Here is a 10,819-nt window from a genome sequence, read left to right as displayed (position 1 = left end):
GATTTTTTTATTCATTTATTTAGTTTATATCATCATTGTTATATTTTATGATACGCATTTTTTATATATTTCTATTTATTTTTATTTTATTTATGTATTTAATTTGTTTGTTTGTTTATTTATATTATTGCTATTCAAATTTATGACACACGCTTTCTAACCTTGTTTTATTTATTTCAAATATATATTTATTTACTTATCTATTTTTTGGTTTTGTTTATATATTATTATTCTATTTTTACATGCATGCATTTTTATCTTGTTTTATTTTTATTTATTTTTATTTATTTTGTTTATATCATTGTTCCCCGCGACCCTGTACACAGGATAAGCGGTTGACGATGGATGGATATCATTGTTCTACATATACACAAATTTTTATTATTTTATTATTATTTAATTGTTTTTTCTATCATAAGCTCGCTTTTTATCTTATTTTTATTATTATGTATCTATTCATCTTGTTTGTTCGTTCGTTTATTTTGTTAATATCACTATTATTATATTTTATGATACGCACGCTTTGTACTTTCTTTGTCCACATGCGTCAGTGGCGTTCGTATCTCCTTGGTAACGCCAGAGGAAAATTCGTCTGCTCCGGCTTGACTGGCAGGAGGGAACAGATAGGGGCGGAGAGGGAGAATGTGAGTGAATGGACGGGACTCTACCGACAGTGCCTGTGTCCTCACAAAGCTTACATGAACTGTATCACTGGCTACTTCAGTTTGGCGCATATGTTTTGCTTTTGTGCTCATGAATTTGGACGCGAGATCACGAAGACAACAGAGGTATTTTAGCCTCAGACAACAACAACAAAAAGATACAATAGATTTTCGCAAACCTGGGGCTTGAACACAACAATACCGACATAAAGAGAGGTGAGTTTCGTTTTCGTTTTAAAACGCTGCATATTGTGTTTTTTTCTCTCTCTCTATCTTTTGCGATTTAGAAAGAAAATATAGTCTTAAGATATCTTGAGGATAAGGTGTTCAGAGGTGCGCTCTTTGATATAGGATATATTATGTTTCATATGTGACAGCCGCACCAATGCTTAAAGCTGATGTAAGGAACTTCACCTTTTGTACGATGGTCACTTGTGTATACTTCACAAACAGCTTATTATTCTTTCTCTGGACTAACAGCTCTGATTCAAACTTTGTGGAAAGTGGTTTTGGTGGTAAAATCATGGTGTAATTTTGCCAGGAGCACCTGACTCTAATATGCTCTTTCATTTGCAAAGTGAAACCTTATATTACTTTATACTACTGTTATTTCATTCACACTGATACTGAGCATTGTAAAGACTTACAAAAAAATCGTACACTTCATCTAGAGATTACCTGTAGTATTGAGGATGTGTGTGTGCTTGTTTCCTGTTAACACATGTTAGAGCTGTTGATTAGAGACACAGGCTGATTCTCCAAGCTGATTTTAAAGGAATAAGGAAGACAAAACTCTATCCAAAAAGTCAATTTTCCCACTATTCCTGCAGACGCTGATTCTGAACTTCTTGCTTCCTGAGAAAGACAAACAATAGGAGACAGAAGCATGTGACATCCTGATACTGTGAGAGGGTTACGCACACCAGTCCAATTTAAGGGACATTTTGAATACCCTCTTTATTTGTGGGACATGTTTTAACAGATACGATTGTTATTATGAGCATGCATGTGGTTCAATTGATTTATGGCAGTAAAGTAAATTTTAGCTTGTTTTGAAATAAGGACAACATTGAAATGGGACTCTGTAATACAGTAGATGGACACACACATACATAATATAAATTGTTCAGACATCGTGTTGATTAAACTCCAGCATGTTCAGTTGCATGCATTAAATGGGGTCAGATGTTCCAATTCAATAAAGCTATTAACTGATATAGAAAATTCCATGGGTGGTACTCAGGGTACTCAGTCATTTGCTAATCAGTGTGCATTAATTGGTTTGCCTAAAGAAACTGGGCTTTTAATGAGTGAACACCACTGTAACAAGGTTCGGGAAAGGAGGATACAGGAACCAAGTAACAAACAACAAGACTTTTATTTACACAAATGCTGAACTAAAAACATAACAACAGATTGATACACACAGCGCGCTGCGTGAGTCTCTCTCTCTCTCTCTGGCATCCCTGGCTCCTCCTTTATCTCTCTCTCGCTGATTGGGCAACTCAGCCCCGGGCGTGCATCCTCTCGGCCTGGCCACGCCCTCCTCCTCGTCACATACCCCCACCGACCGATTCAGGTCGGGGAAACCTCCAGTCTGACATACTCCCCCCGCCCTTCCTGGAGGAGAGGAGTTGTCCCTTTGGCCATCCCAGCTGGTCTTCCCTGCCTCCTGGGAACCTGGGTAGGGAGAGGGGAGAGAGAAAAATAGCGGTAGAGCCAGAGAGAGAGAGAGAAAAGAAAAAAACTCAGGTTCCCAACCACGCCGCCATTCAGTCCTCAGCCATCTGCCCAGCGATCCTACACAACGCTGGGTGATAGCACTGGATTTCGCCTCCTGGCGGATGGCAGCGGGCTCCTCCACCTCCTGTTGGATGGCAGGGGGTTCCTCTGTCTCCTTGTGGATGAGAGCGTGCTCCTCTGCCTCCTGGCATATGGCAACGGGCTCCTCCGTCCCCAGGCGGATGGCAGCGGGCTCCTTTGCCTCCTGGCATACCGCTCCAGTACCACTGAACCAATCCTCTACTTGGCATTGTGATCCTCTATCACTCCATCCCTCTCTGATGGCGTGTCTTCCTCCAGTCCCAGGTTTTGGCACCAGTGTAACAAGGTTCCGGAAAGGAGGAATCAGGAATCCGGATTAACAATTAACAAGACTTCAATCAACTCAGAACTGCAACACCCTCGTCCTCATCACAACCACTTTAAAGCAAGGCTTTTTATCTCTGACTAGACCTCACTGTACACAAATCAGTGTGTGCTTATTTGAAGCAAACCATTTTGAACACCATCCCCCTTTTCAGGTCACATTTGTGTCTGTCTGTATGATTGTTAGGGGCATTTTATCTTTGTGCTGATGTCAAATTTCAGCAGTTTTCCTTTCTCAAACACTACACATAAGAGGACGATGTTGCATGATGTACAGTAGTTGTAAATCCAGTATGTTCATGATGTGTAACCTGACGACCAGCTCACCTTACAGTTACACAATGAATAAAGGCTCATCACAAAAGAAGAGAGCTTAAGCTTTCCCAAATTTTAGTGAGTCCATTTTGGTTCTACAGTATGTAGGTTCTATGGCTTTTGAATTATTTCCACACTCGATTATAGCTGGATCTAATGTTGTCTAAAGATTTAGGGTGCTGATTGTCAATATCTCTCTATGGGTCAGCAGTAATCTTTAAGCTTGGAGGTACAAATCACTTCAAAGCCTTCATATTTAGTGATGCTGGCAGTGCCTCAGAGGGCAATGTGGATTCAATTCAATTCAATTAAACCAACTCAGTTACAGAGCAAGTGTGACCCAGGGTGAGATAACTGATCCCTCATTGCATTAAGGACAACAGTGTCAGTCCAATTTGACAGTGTTCTTAGAAAGGCATGCTGGCAAACAGCGTCAGATGATTTATGTTTAAAGTACATTTGTAGGTTTATATATGTACACCGAGTGGGTGAATGTGTGTTTTTTTAGTTGAATTGCTCAAAACCACATGGTTTCCCAAGTGTATGTGCATTTGCAGTTGTTTGTAGTTCTCTGTGCCAGTTTCGTCTGTGAGATTTCCTGTGGAAATCAGAATATTTGTGACAAATTACTGGAAATATCGGAAACGTGTCCAATATTTGCACATCGTCACATAGTGGATCATTGTGTTTCCAGTTAAATGGCTATTACTGATACTGTATCTGGGCTGTTTTAGAAAATGCCTACCATTTGCTCTCATTGACTTTCATACTCTTTTAAAGTCAACATGAAATCAAGATAAATCCTATTTTCTTTCTTAAAGGGATAGTCCACCCAAATATAGAAATTCTCTAATGATTTACTCTGTAATGATTACCCTCCTGGCATCTCAGATGTGTATGACTTTTCTTTCTTCTACAGAACACAAATGAAGATTTTTCATTTCTCAGTTCTGTAGTTCCATAAAATGCAAATGAATGGGTGCCAAATATTTTAAGCTCCAAAATCCATATAAAGGGAGCATAAAACTAATCCATATGACTCCTGTGGTTAAATCCATGTACCACGGAGAATATGAGAATAAATATTTTTTAAACCATTTCCCTCCAACCACCTGGCTCCATTCTGATATGGAACGCCCACTTTTTACAATCCAATCAATTCCCGATGGATAGAATCCCCCCAAAATTTCTACCTCTACGTTTATTCCTCAAAGAAATTTCAAATGGCATTTCATGTTTTTCTGTTGCTTAGGTTGTCCCAGTGTTTCGTCTTGACTGGAGTCAATTAAAGTTGTCCCGAGGCGAGGTTTATTGATGATTCTGAGAAACAAAGGGATCTTACAACTGTAGTGTTGGGAGTCCATGAATTCCCATCCTTTTCAATCTATTTTATTAAGACCTAAGGGGTATTTACCAACTGCGTATAGTCTTACTTTTTGCAATTGATCCATCACAATTTAAACCTTATTCTGTTATAATTTATAATGATACATTAGAACAACTTAAAAATTAGTTACAAAGCAGAATGTTTATTATGTATTGATGTTCTGTTCCAATTTGAACTTTAGCTTCTATGGTGTTCTGCTATTGTTCTCCTGGAAAACCAGTGAATGATTCCCATATTTAGAACTAATTTTCTCTTTTCCGCTGGTAGCTATATGTTCAATTACTTTCCATCAAAGCCTAAATGAGAGCGGCTATTAATATCATTCCACCTTGACACAAAGAGGAAGGCCTGATGATAATGGCCCATCCGCTACTGTCTCGTCTCCCACCCCTGTTGAATGATTGTGTGTGTTTCCTCACTTTGGAATCTGTGGAAACATCCTCACAAAAAAAACTAAAAAAATGAAACAAGCATACCCTACAGTCTGTTAACAGTGGAAATCAATAGAGCAGCATGGTGCAGCTCCACATAAATTGTTTGCGCTGCAGGGGTATGAGTGTGTTAGCTTTAGCGTTTCTATCTTTCATCTATATTCCTATTTCTCAGGGGTAGATGGGTAGAGTATGTAAATTGGCAGTTGATGCATAATGCATAATTTTAGGTCTTGTAACTGGTCACCATTTTTTTTCTCACATATTTAAACCTTTTGCAAATTTTGCTCTCAGTAGTTAATTTTTAGTGGTCCTGCTGTTGTGACATTTCATAAAATACAAATATTACATGTAGACTCTAAAATAATATGAGGTCATAAAAGCTACATGTATAATAATAAAAATGTTGTTTAAAATAGTCTTAGAAGCAGTATAACATATCAAAGCGTAGGGCATGTCAACCTTCCAAAAGTATTTTATGCCAACCTCCCAAACAATATATGTCCTGCAAAATGGTCAACTTTATCAGAGCACTATTTCATAAATGGTGAATAATGTCAGCAGCACATAAACAGCCTTAAGGCCACATTGACTATGAACTGGAGGAAGGAAATGGACAGGGTCAGCCGGCCTTTTCATGTAGCAGATGTTTGAGGAATTGCTTTTCATATTAGATTGAGTGACAATCAAATACACCACATGTCATTTGCCTTTATTTATTATTCAGCCTACAAAAGAAACATTGATTCTCTATGTAAAAGATGTTTTATTTGTGCAGGGATAGGGATTTAAACAAATCTGTCAAAAATACTTTTATCATGTACTCTCGTTCATGTTGTTCCAAGCTTATATGACCTTTATTTCTTCTGTAGAACACAAAAGGAGATGTTCATCAGAATGATAGCATATTCACTTTTATTGTATTTGAAAAAGATACCGTGAAAGTGATTGATGACAAAGGATAATATCCAACGTCTCCTTTTGTGAAAGGAAGTCAAATGAGTTTGGAACAACTTGAGATGAGTGAATGATGACAGAATTTTCTTTTTCAGAAAAAACAGTATGCTCACAGGTGTCACTGTAAGCTGACTGTCGAGTATGACTAGCCTCGGTGTGAGGCATAGGCATTAATAAGGTCTTGACAAGGGGCGATGACCTTGTCATTTAAGGAATGATCTGCAAGAGGTGATTTAATTATTGCCTAAAGGGTAGGGTAAAACCTTACAGGAATAGGTGACTAAGGCATTACATTACAACATTGCAAGACATCTGACCCTTATAATGTACATGTGACCTAATTGATTCAGTGATACTAAATAATCTTTTTGACCACATATTTCTAAACAAGTAAAAAAAAAAATCTTTCTCTCCAATTTGGAATGCCCAATTCCCAATGCACTCTAATTCCTCGTGGTGGCGTAGCGACTCGCCTCAATCCACAGGGCAAATCTCAGTTGCCTCCGCGTCTGACACTGTCAATCCGCTCATCTTATCACATGGCTTGTTGAGCAAGTTACCATGGAGACACAGCGCGTGTGGAGGCTTCACACTATTCTCCGCGGCACACTATTCTCCGAAGCACAACTCACCACATACCCCACCGAGAGGGAGAACCATATTATAGCTACCACGAGTAGGTTACCCCATGTGACCCTACCCTCCCTAGCAACTGGGACAATTTGGTTGCTGAGGAGCCCTGGCTGGAGTCACTCAGCATTCAAACTCATGACTCCAGGGGTTGTAGTCAGCATCTTTACTCGTTGAGATACCCAGGCCCCTCTAAACAAGTTAATTTATTTGTTACCACATGAAGGACATTTTTAAAATTCTCTGATGAGATGTTTTTTTACAGTGCACTTTTTAAGTGGCATTTCACAGCACTGGCCTTATCCTGAACCCAGTTTGTTGTGTCATAAAAACGTTAGCCATAACTCATCTCTGTTTACACAGATTTGTGCAGCTACAATTATTAATCCTTGTCTTTTAGTCCTACAGGCAGGGGACAACAGTCCTCCATGGCTAAAATTAAGGTGAAATGTCACAGTGATTTGAAGGATATGACAAGGGACATATGTTTTGAAATGTTAACACTGGTGGTTTGCTTAACGCATAGTTGGAGATTTGTTGTGAAGCGGGAGGGAACTTTAAATATTAATAGGGACAAGAGCCAAGAGAGATGAGATAAGCTAAACTTCTGCCTCAGCAGCACTGATTACAAATGCACATAAATAAATATATCAGGATGAAGGTCCATTGAGTTATGGAGTTCTAGGTATTGTGTGAATATAATTTTCCAATAACTTGATATGAAGGTATGCACATCGATGAGGAAAATATGTGATAATATATAATTTTTGCATAATTGACAAATATATTGAAATGAAATGAGCAATTAAATATATTCTCTTATAAGTTACTTGTTTGTATATTTAAAAAAATATATATGAATATAGCTATAGTATACATCCCTTCTGTCCTTTTTTGCCCCCACTTTTTCTATCCTTCTTATTCACTCACTTACATTTTCTTTTCTGCCATTGTCGTGGCCCCTGGCCCCCTACAGTGAAACAAAGAGAGTCCATTCATGGTTTTCATCTCTCGCAAATTATATTTAAACCCAGTGGCCCCACGTTCTCAATCTATCGTTCTGCACAGTCCCTGCACCCTCCAATCCCATTGTGACCTTATTAGAGTGGGCAGACAGACAGTATGCGCAGACCGCTGGGCTGAAGCAGCATTGAGTGACCACCTCCCCCCGTCTGCTCTGTGTCATCTGCGCTATGCACACAGACCCACACCCATCCTTTTTTGTCATGGTTCAGATGTTTCAATAGCTCCGTGTCCTATGGCCTAGATCAGCTCCAAATCCAAGTCCAACAAACACTTCAATGTGCTCGGCCTAGATGCTAAAGACCCCACTAGGTCACGTAAAGAAAAGGCTTACTGTAAGATAAATGCCTAGTTTTAAATATCCATGAAGGTATAATCTTCTGTTTCTTAATCTTTATAAATGCATTTAAAAAATGGGGAAAAAAAAAATATTTAAATATTTTGTGAAGAAAATATGAGTGGTGCTTGCTTGTGCAAAGCTTGCCGCATCAATGCTAGTCTGCTGTAGGTGGTTGCCAGGGCATTGCTTTGCAGTTGCAAATGTGTTCTGAGTGGTTTCCAATGAGTTTCTATGCAGTTGTTAGGGTGTTTTGAGTGGTTGCTTAGTGGTTTGGTTGCTTACTGGCCCAAGTGAAAAGAGCCCTAAGTCTACAGTATATGATATTCTAATCTCTATAGCTCCTGTCCCTACTTCAAGGTAATTCTATGTAGTTTTGTCATCTATTGTACTGTCCGGGAGGCAAAAATGAAGTCTGAAATCTTAATAAAGAAATAATACATATGTTTTCAACAAGCTGCACAATTTAAAACTACACTATGTAAGTTTTCTGTTAGAAATGAATAAAATGTCTTTAATGAGCAAGTACACCAACTTCCAAACTGTCTTCCAAACTGAGTTTTTGACTTACCCCGATTCACTAAGGTAAGTAAACAAAAGAGATTTTTATTGGTATGGATTTGGCGTGAAATCGCAGGCATACGTCATTCATTCTTGCGTGTTTACGTCATGTCCGTAAGCTCAGAAAGAAAGTCCTGCTGTGGTGCGACTGCCACGGTTGTCAGAAAAGCGGGAAGTGAGTGCACTCTCTTCACTCTCCTCCTGAAATCACTCTCCTCAAGGATTTTTAACAGTTTGGTGAAGTTGTTTACCTGCTGTAATGCATGGGTATGTTTTCTGGTAGGGTTGTTAAACTTTAATTAATCAAATGTGTACTGATCGCGATGTGTTTATTCATTTCTTTCTGGTGAAGTTTATGTTACATGTTGACTGACATTCATGACTTCTGAGTATTTCATAATATTGCTGCAGTTTCGATATTCCCAAAGTGTCTCTATGTACTGTATGTGTATTGGCTTTTTTTTTTTTATATCTCAGTTAGAGAAATGCACAAGTTTAAAGATTATTATTATTATTTTTTATTTATTTTTGTCTGATGAAGACCTAATGGTCTAAACATCGCAAGCAAATGTTAGCCAATAAAGTATTTTTTGAGCAGTAAATCTTTTTCCTTTAAACAGATCCCCATCTCAAGTTGTTTTTAATGTACTGATTTCATAGTCCAGTAATGCACTGTATATTAATTTGTTTAGCGTGTAACTCTCTGTTGTAACTTTATTTCCAAATAAGCTATTAAGCATATTTTTTATTGTGATATTGCATATTTCTGCAAATTATTTTTGTTCAATAAAGTATTTCATCATTATTAAATCCTTGTCTTGCATTTTCATATATTACTTTTATGTATTATATATTAGTGTTATTTTTGCATTGCATAGACCTACTATTGTGGTATTACATTTCACTCGCATTCTCCACTGAGACTGCAGATTGTAATATAAAATATAGTGTCTTCAATCGAACTCATAGATTTCAAGAGTTTCACCTCCTAAATTGATATGTGTAGTACAATACAAACATTAATATGTATTGTGTAGTTAGTAGATAAAACACTTTAATAATCATATTAAAATAAAATTAAGAGTATTGTTTACCTTCCTCAAAGTAAGTAATATAATATAAATGTTTAAGCGACTAGCATAATGTCAACATGAAAATAGCTTGTCATGACTTCGATCTGCAGGCAATCTCAAGAGTCCTCGCTTAAACCATGAGATTCATCTGCCACAAGAGCAGAGCCGAATCACAACTGACGTAAAGTGTTCCTCCGCAATTAACTTGTAGTTTTATGCTTCAACTGTGTAACGTAGTTCTATGGAAAGGAGGAAGCGAGAACCGGCTTGGCGATATAAATAATAGTAAAATTTTTAAACAAAAGACGACAACAACACACACGACGGACATGTCTCTCTCTCATCGCACCACCATCTGCCATCGGCCTTTATCCCTCTCGGAGGCTTAATTAGCCTGATAAGGGACCAGGTGTGTATAATCACAACCCGGCCCGCCCTCCGCCCTGCCACATTCCTCTCTTGTTCTCTCAGGCTGGGGAGCCCCCGGCCTGACGTACATCCCCCCCCTCTTTCCCTGGGGGAGGGCGTGCTTTAAGCCGGTCTGCCGGCAGGTCATCCCCATCTACCTGGATGAGGGAGGGGACAAGGGGAGTGAAACAGAAATAATTAAAATGGGGGGTACTTCCTGTAACAGTGTAGTACCCCCCCAAAAAACACTGTAAAATTTAAACGAGAGGGAAAAGGCCAACGAGGAGAGATACACCTTCGCATGGTCCTCGATCACTTCTCCACCCTCTCAGGCAGACGACAGCCGCTTCTCCCCTGGTGGACTGGAGTCAGACACACGATCCCCGGCGGTCAAAACCCCCCTCCGCGTTCTCGGTGACTCGTGGGGACACTTCTCTGCCCCGGCAGCGGCCCTACCGCTCCAGGTGGTCGGGGAGAAGCTTCCCTCCTTCCATTGCGGACGGCGGTCTTCCTTCGACCCCTCCGGTCCCTCCGTGTTTCTGGGTGGACGGCAGTGTCGAGGACTCCGCGACGGGCATCCCTCCTCTCTCCCGGGCTTCGGCACCAGTGTAATCCCTCTCGGAGGCTTAATTAGCCTGATAAGGGACTGGGTGTGTATAGTCACAACCCGGCCACGCCCTAGAGGGCCAAAAGCTACATAGTGTAGCTTTTAAGTAGAATTCCAGCATGATCACATAGGAACTCGACATGTTGCTACCGAATGTTCCAATAACCTGACATGAACCCCATTCTGCCAAGATACAGACAAGTAGTATCTCCCATCAGACATTGCTGCATTCATTCAAATGTATTTAGTGTTTACCTTATCCTGTGACACTGCTGATGCA

The 10,819-nt window shown here is 39.5% G+C and overlaps 1 protein-coding gene across 3 annotated transcripts in view; it reads left to right on the top strand.

Annotated features, from left to right (window-relative positions):
- The first annotated feature begins 662 nt into the window (after positions 1–662).
- LOC127653997 (FERM domain-containing protein 4B-like) overlaps positions 663–10,819 on the top strand; it is a 71,573-nt gene continuing 61,416 nt past the window's right edge. For all 3 annotated transcript variants that reach the window (XM_052140906.1, XM_052140905.1, XM_052140904.1), the window contains exon 1: positions 663–878. The gene's annotated coding sequence lies outside the window, so the exon portion shown is untranslated. The remainder of the gene's footprint in view (positions 879–10,819) is intronic.

The sequence above is a fragment of the Xyrauchen texanus genome, chromosome 13 (genome assembly GCF_025860055.1).
Source record: "Xyrauchen texanus isolate HMW12.3.18 chromosome 13, RBS_HiC_50CHRs, whole genome shotgun sequence".
Lineage (NCBI taxonomy): Eukaryota > Metazoa > Chordata > Actinopteri > Cypriniformes > Catostomidae > Xyrauchen > Xyrauchen texanus.
Note: the sequence above shows the minus strand (reverse complement) of the source record. Positions and strands in the feature narration are given on the sequence as shown.